Source organism: Jaculus jaculus, chromosome 7, assembly GCF_020740685.1.
Source record: "Jaculus jaculus isolate mJacJac1 chromosome 7, mJacJac1.mat.Y.cur, whole genome shotgun sequence".
Classification (NCBI taxonomy): Eukaryota; Metazoa; Chordata; class Mammalia; order Rodentia; family Dipodidae; genus Jaculus; species Jaculus jaculus.
Window position 1 is genome coordinate 73,963,624 of NC_059108.1, and position 11,816 is coordinate 73,975,439.

At 40.3% G+C, this 11,816-nt stretch overlaps 1 pseudogene; it reads left to right on the forward strand.

Annotated features, from left to right (window-relative positions):
• Positions 1 to 222: 222 nt before the first annotated feature.
• LOC101599490 lies at positions 223 to 2,423 on the forward strand (annotated as a pseudogene).
• Positions 2,424 to 11,816: the final 9,393 nt, after the last annotated feature.

Genomic DNA, 11,816 nt, shown 5'->3' on the forward strand with positions numbered 1-11,816 from the left:
ACCCTGACCAAGCCACTGGTATAACTTGCAGAAAAGTGATAAAGGATCAATAATCGCTCGGATTCTGCCATCACTACACTAGAACTAAAAGATAAGAAAATGGAAGAAGTACAAAACCAGTTAATAGATTATGAAGGGGAGGTTAAAGAAAAAAAAAAAAGGGCAGGCTCCTGGGATTTGGAGGTGGCAGAGAGGGGGCAGTGTGTCAGGAGGTTACGGAGCTGAATCCTATTCTACAAACACAAACACTCAGCTGTCTGCCATGGTGTTGGGTCCTGAAGAGAAGATATCAGATGATGGTGCCTCTGGAGACCATGGGGACTCTGCCAGTCTTGGTGCCATCAACCCTGCCTATAGTAACTCCTCACTTCCACTGTCTACTGGGAACTCAGAGGAGCCCTTCACCACCTCCTTTGATGAGAAGATCCCCATTCCTGAGGAGGAGTACTCTTGTTTTAGCTTTCACAAACTCTGGGCATTCACAAGACCGGGCTTTCTTATGAGCATTGCCTATCTAGATCCAGGAAACATTGAATCTGATCTGCAGTCTGGGGCAGTGGCTGGATTTAAGTTGCTCTGGATCCTCCTGTTTGCCACCATTGTAGGACTGCTGCTCCAACGGCTTGCAGCTAGACTAGGTGTGGTCACTGGGCTGCATCTTCCTGAAGTATGACACCATCAGTATCCAAAGGTCCCAAGAATCATCCTGTGGCTGATGGTGGAGTTGGTCATCATTGGCTCCAACATGCAGGAAGTCATTGGCTCAGCCATTTCCATCAATCTCCTGTCTGTAGGAAGAGTTTCCCTGTGGGGTGGAGTGATTATCACCATTGCGGACACTTTAGTGTTTCTCAATTCTATTTATTTATTTATTTATTTATTTATTTATTTATTTATTTATTTATTTGAGAGCAACAGACACAGGGAGAAAGACAGAGGGAGAGAGATAGAATGGGCGCGCCAGGGCTTCCAGCCTCTGCAAACAAACTCCAGATGCGTGCGCTCCCTTGTGCATCTGGCTAACGTGGGACCTGGGGAACCGAGCCTTGAACCGGGGTCCTTAGGCTTCACAGGCAAGCGCTTAACCGCTAAGCCATCTCTCCAGCCCCTTTTATTTATTTATTTATTTATTTATTTATTTATTTATTTATTTATTTGAGAGCAACAGACACAGGGAGAAAGACAGATAGAGGGAAAGAGATAGAATCAATTTTTAAATATTTAAAAATAAATCATGAAGAGACACAGCTGCTCCCACTGGGCCGCGGGGGCTGAGTGCAGCCTGTGCAATAGCACATACCTAATATTGCTTATATGGCTGGCGGAAGCTAGAAGCATTCTTTGGCTTTCTCATCACTATCATGGCCCTCACATTTGGATATGAGTATGTTACAGTGAAGCCCGACCAGATCCAGGTACTCAGGGGCATGTTCATGCCATCCTGTTCAGGCTTCAGAACCCCACAGCTTGAGCAGGCCATGGGCATCGTGGGAGCTGTCATCATGCCACACAACATGTACCTCCACTCTGCCTTAGTCCAGTCTAGACAAGAAACTGGGCCAATAAGCATGAAGTCAGAGAAGCCAATAAGTACTTTTTCATTGAATCCTGCATTGCTCTCTTTGTTTCCTTCATCATCAACGTCTTTGTCTTCTCAGTCTTTGCTGAAGCGTTTTATGGGAAAACCAATGCACAAGTGGTCAGTGTCTGTAAAAATAGTAGCAGTCCATATGCTAACCTCTTTCCTGACGATAATTCAACTCTTGCTGTGGATATCTACAAAGGGGGTGTCTTGCTGGGGTGTTAATTTGGGCCTGCCACACTCTACATCTGGGCCGTGGGAATCATGGCTGCAGGACAGAGCTCCACCATGAGAGGAACCTATCCTGGTTAGTTTGTCATAGAGGGATTCCTGGACCTAAAGTGCTCACGTTTTGCTCGAGTGATTCTCACACGTTCTATTGCCATCATCCCCACTCTGCTCATTGCTGTCTTCCAAGATGTAAAGCATCTGAAATGGATGGATGACTTCCTGAATGTTCTGCAGAGCTTACAGCTTCCTTTTGCTCTCATTCCCATCCTCACTTTCACGAGTTTTGGCCCAGTAATGAGTGATTTTTCCAATGGAATAGGCTGGAGGATTGCAGGTAGAATCTTAGTCATTCTCATCTGTTCCATCAACATGTACTTTGTACTGGTTTACGTGCAGGAGTTAGGGCAGGTGGTGTTGTATGTGGTGGCCACAGTAGTTAGTGTGGCTTATCTATGCTTTGTGTTCTACTAGGGCTGGCAGTGTTTGATTGCACTGGGCATGTCCTTCCTGGACTGTGGGCGTACGGTAAGCATGTCTAAAGTCCTGGTGCTTAAAGACCCCAGCGATGGTTGTACTAAGTAAACACTGGACCTATGTGTGTGTCTCTGCAGGGAGCAATCAGAGCCAGTGTGTCTCTGTGGTTTACTGTGTGAACAGAGCCACACTGTCCCTGCTGCCCAGTGGGAGCGGCTGTGTCTCTTCATGATTTCTTTTTTAATTTTTTAAAAATTGTTTTAGTATTTAGTTTTTGAGCCAGGGTCTTGCTGTGTAGCTGAAGCTGGCCTGGGACTTGCTACACATGTAGCTTAGGCTGCTCTTGAGCTCCCCATCTCTGGCTTCAGCCTCCTGAGTACTGGGGTTAGGAGCCTGCTGCACCATGCCTGGCCTGCTTATGTTTGAAAGAGGATTGATTGTTTCTCACCTCCTAGCATTAAATAGGATCTTTGAACAGAGACTCTTGCTGCTGTCTTTCCAACACTAAGTCTTAAGTCACTACCTGCCCAGTGGCTAGTAACTTGTTTATTGTTTTGAGGGAGAATTCTGTATGCATGGTGCTTAGATGATGCAATATGTTTTTCGTGATGCAAACTGTGGATGTGGTAGGTAGAGGTATGCAGGTTTTGTTCAGCAAAAGGTAATGGATGCTAAAAGTTGAGAAGTGATGGTATGCACACTTTCACACTTTTAGTTATTTTAATTATGAAAAACTCAACTACAGTTTTGTCATCCATCTGAATTATAAAACTAGAGAAATTTACCTCGATTAGGCCCACGATTCTTTTATTTCAACTTTAATCTCAAAGAAGCATAAGGGAAGATGAAAAATGGACAAAATAGAAAGCTAGTCTACTGAGGTTCTCCTCAGAGATTGGAAGCTTAACCAAGGTTTTATTTTATTTGAGTCCTGTGGTTAGTAACTTTCTTGTTAGTACCCAGAATTACCTGATAATGTTTAGTGTTGAGTATTTCAATTATCAAAACTTTATGTTCCTCTAAGAGAATGGTAATAGTAAAGATTATGGCATTCACGAATTGACATTATTATGAGACTTCGGGGTTGGAGAAAGAGGACTTAAGAGGGATCAAAGATGCATTATTACCGAGAACCATCTCTCAACAAATCACCACTCTGCTTCAAGGCCAAGATGATTTACAAGGCAATCTCAGAAGTTGTGGACTAACCTTGCAAAGTACTTGGTCTCCCTCAGCAAGTCAGTATGTGTCACTGTGGTTGCAAAGTCCCCTCTCTCTGCAAGGTGGGATTGGGCGCCTTCTCTGCCCATACTCCCTCAGTGGGAAACCTTGGGACTTTGGGCAGCGGAGCTCTGAAGGGAGGAAGTAGTCGTCTTCAAAATGGAACTGCCGCCGTACTTCAGCCACTTGTATATTTTTTACACATAGAGATGGTGATTCTCTCAAACTGTATTTGTCTGGTGGAGATAAATAAACAGATGTCTTTCATGACTATTAAAAAAAAAGAGGACCTCAACAATCAGCTGGTGATGCTAAATGAAATGAATACACAACTTTCAAGATTATCTATTAATATCAATGGCCTCAATGCCCCAACCAAAAGATATAGGTTTGCAGACTGGGTTAAACAGCAGAATCCTTCAATTTGCCTCCAAGAAACCCGCTTTTGTACAAATGATGGACACTATCTTAGGGTGAAAGGTTGGAAAACAGTGCTTCAAGCAAATGGACCTAGAAAAAAAAGCAAGGTTTGCTATCCTAATATCTGACAAGGTAGACTTCAGTCCAACATTACTTAAGAAAGATAAGGAAGGCCACTCTATACTGATTAAAGGCACCCTCCAACAGGAGGATATTACAATCCTAAACATATATGCACCTAACATGGGGGCCCCCAAATTCATCAAACTAATGCTATTAGAACTAAGGTCACAGATAATAGCAAACACAGTGGTAGTGGTTGAATTTAACACCCATTCTCATCAATTGACAGGTCATCCCAGGAAAAATTAAAGAGAGGCATCTGCATTAACTGAGGTCATAGTAGGAAGGGACCTAACAGATATCAACAGGACATTTCATCCAAATGCTGCAGAATATACATTCCTTTCAGCAGCACATGGAACATTCTCTAAAATAGACCATATATTATGACACAAAGCAAATCTTAACAAATACAGGAAAATTGAAATAATTCCTTCCATTCTATCTGACCACAATGGAATCAAACTACAAATCAATAGCAAGAAAGGCTATAGAGCATACACAAAATCATGGAAATTAAGCAACACACTACTAAATGATGAATGGGTCAATGAAGAAATCAAGAAGGAAATCAAAAAATTTATACAGTCAAATGATAATGAGAACACAACATACCAAAATCTCTGGGACACAATGAAGACAGTCCCAAGAGGTAAATTTATAGCTTTAAGTGCCTATATTAAGAAATTAGAAAGTATTCAAGTAAATGATACAATGTTTCACCTGAAAGCCTTGGAAAAAGAAGAACAAGGCAAACCCAAAATCAGCAGATGGGAAAAAATAATAAAGATTAGGGCAGAAATAAGTTAAATATTAACAAAAAAACAATCAAATGAATCAAGGAAACAAACAGTTGTTTCTTCAAAAGGATAAACAAGACTGTTAAACCCTTAGCAAATCTGAACAAAAGAAAGATGAAAAAGGAAACATCACAACAGATGCCAGAGAAATTCAAAAAATCATAGTGACATACTATAAAAGCATATACTCCACAAAGTATGAAAATCTGAAAGAAATTATTTCCTTGATTTATATGACCTAAATAAATTAAATCAATGTGAGATTAATCACTTAAATAGACCTAAAACAAGCATGGAGATCTAAGCAGTTATCAAAAATCTTCCAACTAAAAACAGTCCAGGACCAGATGGATTCACTGCTGAATTTTACCACATCTTCAGGGAAGAACTAGCACCATTGCTATGTAAGCTTTGCCATAAAATAGAAACAGAAGGAATCCTACCAAATTCCTTCTATGAATCCAGTATCAACCTGATACCAAAACCAGGAAAAGATAGAACAAAAAAAGAAAGTTACAGATCAATCACCCTCATGAACATAGATGCAAATATTCTCAACAAAATATTGGTAAACAGAATACAAGAGTATATCAGAAAGATAATTCACCTGAACCAAGTATGCTTTATACCAGAGATGCAGGGATGGTTCAGCATATGCAAATTGATAAATGTAATACATTATATAAATGGATTCCAGGACAAAAATCACATGATCATCTCATTAGAGGCAGAGCAAGCATTTGACAAAATATAACATCCCTTCATGATAAAAGTCCTACAGAGACTGGAAATAGAAGGAACATATCTCAATATAATAAAGGCTATTTCTGACAAACCTACAGTCAACATATTACTAAATGGGGAAAAACTGGAAGCTTTTCCACTAATAGCAGGAACAAGACAAGGGTGTCCACTGACCCCACTTTTATTTAATGTAGTACTGGAAGTCTTAGCCATAGCAATAAGGCAAGAGACACATAGAAAAGGAATGCAAATTGGAAAGGAAGAAATCAAGTTATCATGATTTGCAGATGACATGATTCTATATATAAGGGAACCTAAAGACTCTACCACCAAACTGTTAGAGCTGAATAACACATACAGCCATGTAGCAGGATACAAAATAAATACACAGAAACCAGTAGCATTCCTATATGCTAACAACAAACATACACAGGATGAAATCAGTGAATCACTCCCATTCACAACTGCATCAAAGAAAATAAAATACCTTGGAATAAACCTAACCAAAGAAGCATAGGATCACTATAATGAAAACTACAAAACACTCAAGCGATAAATTGCAGAAGACACTAGGAAGAGGAAAATCATCCCTTGTTCCTGGATTGGAAGAATCAATATTGTGAAAATGGCAATCTTACCAAAAGCAATCTACACATTTAATGCAATCCTCATCAAAATTCCAAAGGCATTCTTCAAGGAAATAGAAAAAAAACAATCCAAAAAAATCCATTTGGAATCACAAAAAATCTTGAATATCTAAAATAATATTGAACAACAAAAATAAGTCAGGAGGTGTCACTAAACCTGATTTTAACCTATACTACTGAGTAATAGTAACAAAAACAGCATGTTACTGACACAAAAGCAGACATGTAGATCAATGGAACAGAATAGAGGACACAGGTGTAAGTCCAGGTAGCTGTAGCCACCTGATATTTGGTAAAAGTGACAAAAATTCTCATTGGAGAAAAGACAGCCTCTTCAGCAAATGGTGCTGAGAAAACTGGATATATGGATGAAAATAGATTCTTCTCTCTCTCCATGCACGAGAATTAAGTTCAAATGGACTAAAGACCTTAACTTCAGACCTGAAAGTCTGAAATTGCTAGAGAAAAAAGGAGGGGAAACCCTTCAACATATTGGTCTTGGCAAAGACTTTCTGAATATAACTCCAATTTCTCAGGCAATAAAACCACAGATTAACCACTGGAACCTCATAAAATTACAATGAGTTTGTACTGCAAAGGACCCTGTGAATAAAGCAAAGAGGCAACCTAGAGAATGGGAAGAAATCTTCGCCAGCTATAGATCTGATAGAGGATTAATATCTAGGATATAGAAATAACTCAAAAAGTTAAATAATAAGAAATCAAACAAGCCAATTTAAAAATGGGATATGGAGCTAAACAGAGAGTTCTCAAAGGAAGAAATACGGACGGCATAGAAGTATTAAAAAAAAAATGTTCTACATCCCTAGTCATGAGGGAAATGTAGATTAAAAGCACATTGAGATTCCATCTCACTCCTGTCAGATTGGCTACCATCATGAAAACAAAAGATCATAAATGCTGACAGGGATGTCAAAAAAGAGGAACACTTCTACAGTGTTGGTGGGAATGCAATCTGGTCCAGCCATTGTGGAAATCAGTGCGGAGGTTCCTAAGGCAACTAAAAATTGATCTACCATATGACCCACCTACAGCACTCCTAGGCATATATCCTAAGGACTAATCCCATTCCCTTAGAAGTACATGCTCAACCATGTTTATTGCCACTCAATTCATAATAGTTGCAAAATGGAACCAGCCTAGATGTCCCTCAACTGATGAATGTATAATGAAGATATGGCAAATTTATACAATGAAGTTCTACTCAGTGGTAGAGAAAAATGAAGTTATGAAATTTGTAGGAAAATGGATGTATCTGGGAAAGATTATACTAAGTGAGATAACCCTGGCCCAGAAAGCTAAGAGCGGCATATTCTCTCACATATGTGGATCCTAGCTACAGATGATTGGGCTTCCGTGTGAGAAGGAAAAAAAAAAACAAAAACAAAAAAAACCTCAGTAGCAGAGGCCAATAAGCTAAAAAAAATAGATACAAAGGGAAGTGAAAGGAAGGTAGGGGGTACTTAATAGGTTGGTATTGTATATATGTAATTAGAAGAATAGATTAACTGGGGTGAAAAAGCCCAAAGTGAGGTCAGGGGTAGAGATTGAGTAAAGGAAAGGTGGAGGGAGGACTAATCAAAATCTAAGAGGATACAAATAAATCACATGGAATCCTCTGCTTTTGGACAATGGAACACTAAGGAGCCATAGATCGTTGTTAGAAAATTTTCAGTGCTAGTGAGTTGTCAGGCCATTGCTGAGGCCCTTGGTTTCCCACCAGGAATCGATGGTAAGACTCTATTGCTGAAGACTTCACATACTTGGGCTGCAAGGCCACTGAGAAATCCTGCTGGAACTGAGCTGATAACCTCCTCCATGTAGACCAGCTGACAGAAAGCTAGAAGAAGATATTTTCCATGTCCTTCAATGGAAGAAAGAGATACTACCAGTGAAGATACTCAACAGTGGACACTGCAAGCCTTATAATTGGCCAGCCAGGACAAATGAGCCAAGGGGTGCAATAGTGGCACATCTGTCATGGTGGAAACCAACTGTCCTCCAAGTGGACCGGAGGCCTGCTCTATGGGAGGGAATACATCCCTGATACTGAAAACTTAAAACAGGTGTACTCATGAGCCCTAGGGGTGTAACATCTGCTGATGTCTGGAAAAATGTATATGCTATGCTTATCAAACTGCCCAGTAAGCACTTCTCTTAATATTTATACCTTTATATTAAAGCTACTCTCACTTTGGGTAGATAATCTTCTCTTTTCAGATGGCAGTGACCTTGGGACAACTCAGAAGGTATCATGGTGCTAAAAGAAGTGACTGGAGTACTGAGTTACATCTCGATCACACCTTCCAATGCTCAGGCTCTAATGTGGAAGAGGTGGCAGAAAGAATGTAAGAGACAAAGAAAGGGTAGGACTCCTTACAACTTTCTCCCTCCAGACATAAAATGGCCTGGATATCCATGACCTCATAGTGCCTGACACTACCTACACAAGACCATCATAAGAGGAGGAAAAGATCATGACATCAAAATAAAAGAGAGACTTATTTAGATGGGGAGGGTATATGATGGAGAATGGAATTTCAAAGGGGAAAGTGGGGGGAGGGAGGGTTTTACCATGGGATATTTTTTATAATCGTGGAAAATGTCAATAAAAGTTGATTAAAAAAAAGTCAGGGCTGGAGAGATGACTTAGCGGTTAAGCGCTTGCCTGTGAAGCCTAAGGACCCCGGTTCGAGGCTCGGTTCCCCAGGTCCCACGTTAGCCAGATGCACAAGGGGGTGCCCGCGTCTGGAGTTCGTTTGCAGAGGCTGGAAGCCCTGGCGCACCCATTCTCTCTCTCCCTCTTATCTGTCTTTCTCTATGTGTCTGTCACTCTCAAATAAATAAATAAAATTTTTAAAAAAAAGTCAAGTAACCCATTCTCAAAATGGACAAAGAGCTGGAAAGGCAGATCACAGAGGAAGAAATAGAAATGGCAATCACACACTTAAGAATATATTCTTCATCCCTAATCATCAGGGAAATACAAATTAAAACAACTTTGAGATTCCACCTTACCCCAGTAAGGATAGCAAACATCAAAAAATCAAATGACAATAAATGCTGGTGAGTATGTATAGAAATAGGAACCATCATCCATGGTTGTTGGGAATGTAAGATAGTACAATCACTTTGAAAAGCAATATGGATACTACTAAAAAAGCTTACTATAGAGTGACCTACAGATCCAGTTATTCTATTATTGGACATGTATGCTAAAATCTTCAAGCTTCAGTCCTGAGAGATTTTCTCAACCATGTTTATAATGGCTCAATTTTTAACAGATATGAGCTGGAATCAACCCAATCACAGAAAGATAATTGCCACATAGCTTCACTGATCTGCAGTACCTAGCCTGAATCTACCCAAGATGCCAACATACCCAGCAAGCATCTCGAGGACTAGACAGTAAGGGGGGTGGGGAGGGAGGGGAGAGCAAGGGAGGGGGTGTGAGACACAAATCTAGACCTAAACAGCAATGTTACCATAAAATTCTGCATCTTAAAATGCAGACCAAATTGTTTAACCTTCATGGGGCCCTTATAGGGATCACCTAAGTCACAAGGCACTGAGAAGTGTATGATGAAGACTGACCTTAAGCTTCTACAGTTTCTCTCTCTCTCTCCTCTCTAACTATTTTATATTACTTATCTTTTTCTTCCTTTTCTTAGTTGGTGCTGACCTTTAACTCCCCGTACCAGCAGGTGGCGATCATCCACATGAGATTTTGATCAGAGACACCTACAAAGTTTCCCAAAAGAATGACAGATTTCTGTCAGAGTACTTGATGACCCACCAAAGGTTAGTGGTAAGATTCTACTGCTGAAGACATGATATGCGGTTGACACTTAACATGTGGTGACATGGCTGGAAAACTGGAAGAGAGGCAGTCCCCAGATAGTCAGCACATCTAGTGCCAAAAGGTGCTACATGGGTGACTGGGGGAAAATGCCCAATATCTACCCATGTAGCTTATGGTCTAAGCTACTAAGCAGAAAATAACCTGTCATGATACTCACACAAGTGCAATAGTGGCACACAGCCATGGTGGGAAACCAACTGCTTTTGATTTGGCTAACTGATCTGCTCAATGGAATGGAAACCATAGGTGGATCTGGGAAACATGTCAGAACCATATCCAAATATGAGCCCACTCTCCATTATCAACCTACCCACCAACTGTGGACTACAAGAGGACCTACACCTATTAAATTCTCTCTCTCTTAAAAAAGCATTATTCCATTTATCTGGTGCTAATTTTACTCTCCATTGGAGAATCTGCTTCTCTTCTGCAGATAGATGCAGATCCTAAGAAGAGAACAACTCCACCATACCTCAAAAGAGCCCCAAGCTGAGACTAATAATAATTGGTGAAACAAGCAAGGGTGCTATTTTCTTAAGGAACTTCATACCATCACAAGGGTGAAGGAGATAGACACAGAGTACAATTAAGACCTACCAAATCAGATATCCAGAGACACAGAGGCTCCCAAGACCTCATCAATGAAGCAGACCTAAAATGAACCCAACATGGCCCAGGGAACTTTGCAGAAGAGGAGGTGGAAATAATGTCAGAGCCACACATTGGGTCATGATACACAGAGAGGTTTCCTCCTACCCATAACTGAAGGCTAACCCCACAATGCATGATCCATATGCCTCAACAAGGAGGATCCAGTGAGTACAAGGGGTGAGTACAGGGAGGAGGCTGACAATGGTACCAACTTGACTGTAGTCACTGAGTACAAAACTAATTAATAAAAAATTAAATTAAAAACAGAAATTATAGATCACTACCTCTTTCCACTTAATACCTCACTAGGTAGTATACTTCTGTGGAAAAAAAGCACTTTATAATAGAGGTTCTTGGTGCCCTGAAAATGTTAACAGACTCCTGTACTGCCTAGTGACAGTAGGAGAATAGTGATATTCAAGTGACTATGACAGAGAATCTGATCTTTGCTCATTTATAGTGCAAAAGTGGAATTGCATAAGCTGTCAGGCTCCAAGCACCAGAAGCCTATCACCAAATATTAATTTACCTGTTGTGTGCATCTAATAACTGACAGCTCTGAATCCCATATCATTTTTGGTGGCCTTCCCACTGACATGTTCTTTGATTAAGAAAATAGTCAGCCAGCAAGCCAGTATGTCCCTAATGTGGCCACCTCAGTTTAACCTCCTTGTTCTGCTGGAATATTTTCCCCTAAATTAGATTTCCTGTCTTCATAATGGCAGTTTACATGAATTTAATACATTATAAAATGTGTGGTCCCCTTGAGATTCTGTGATAGAGTGTGGTATTTGAAACTCATACTTCCATGGGAAATAAAAGCCTAGGCCATAGCCAATATTTTATAAGTTTAGCATTATCTTCAGATAATGGCACTATTAATGCTTGTTACCCCTGTCTACTTTTTAGGGATTCTGTTAGCTCTTTTCTGGCTTTAGAACAAGCTGCTGAAAGTTTTAGACTTTTGTGAGCCATTAGCAACAACCAACCTTGATAGATCCCTTTGTTCCGTGTCATCTTCCATACCATCGTACACAATG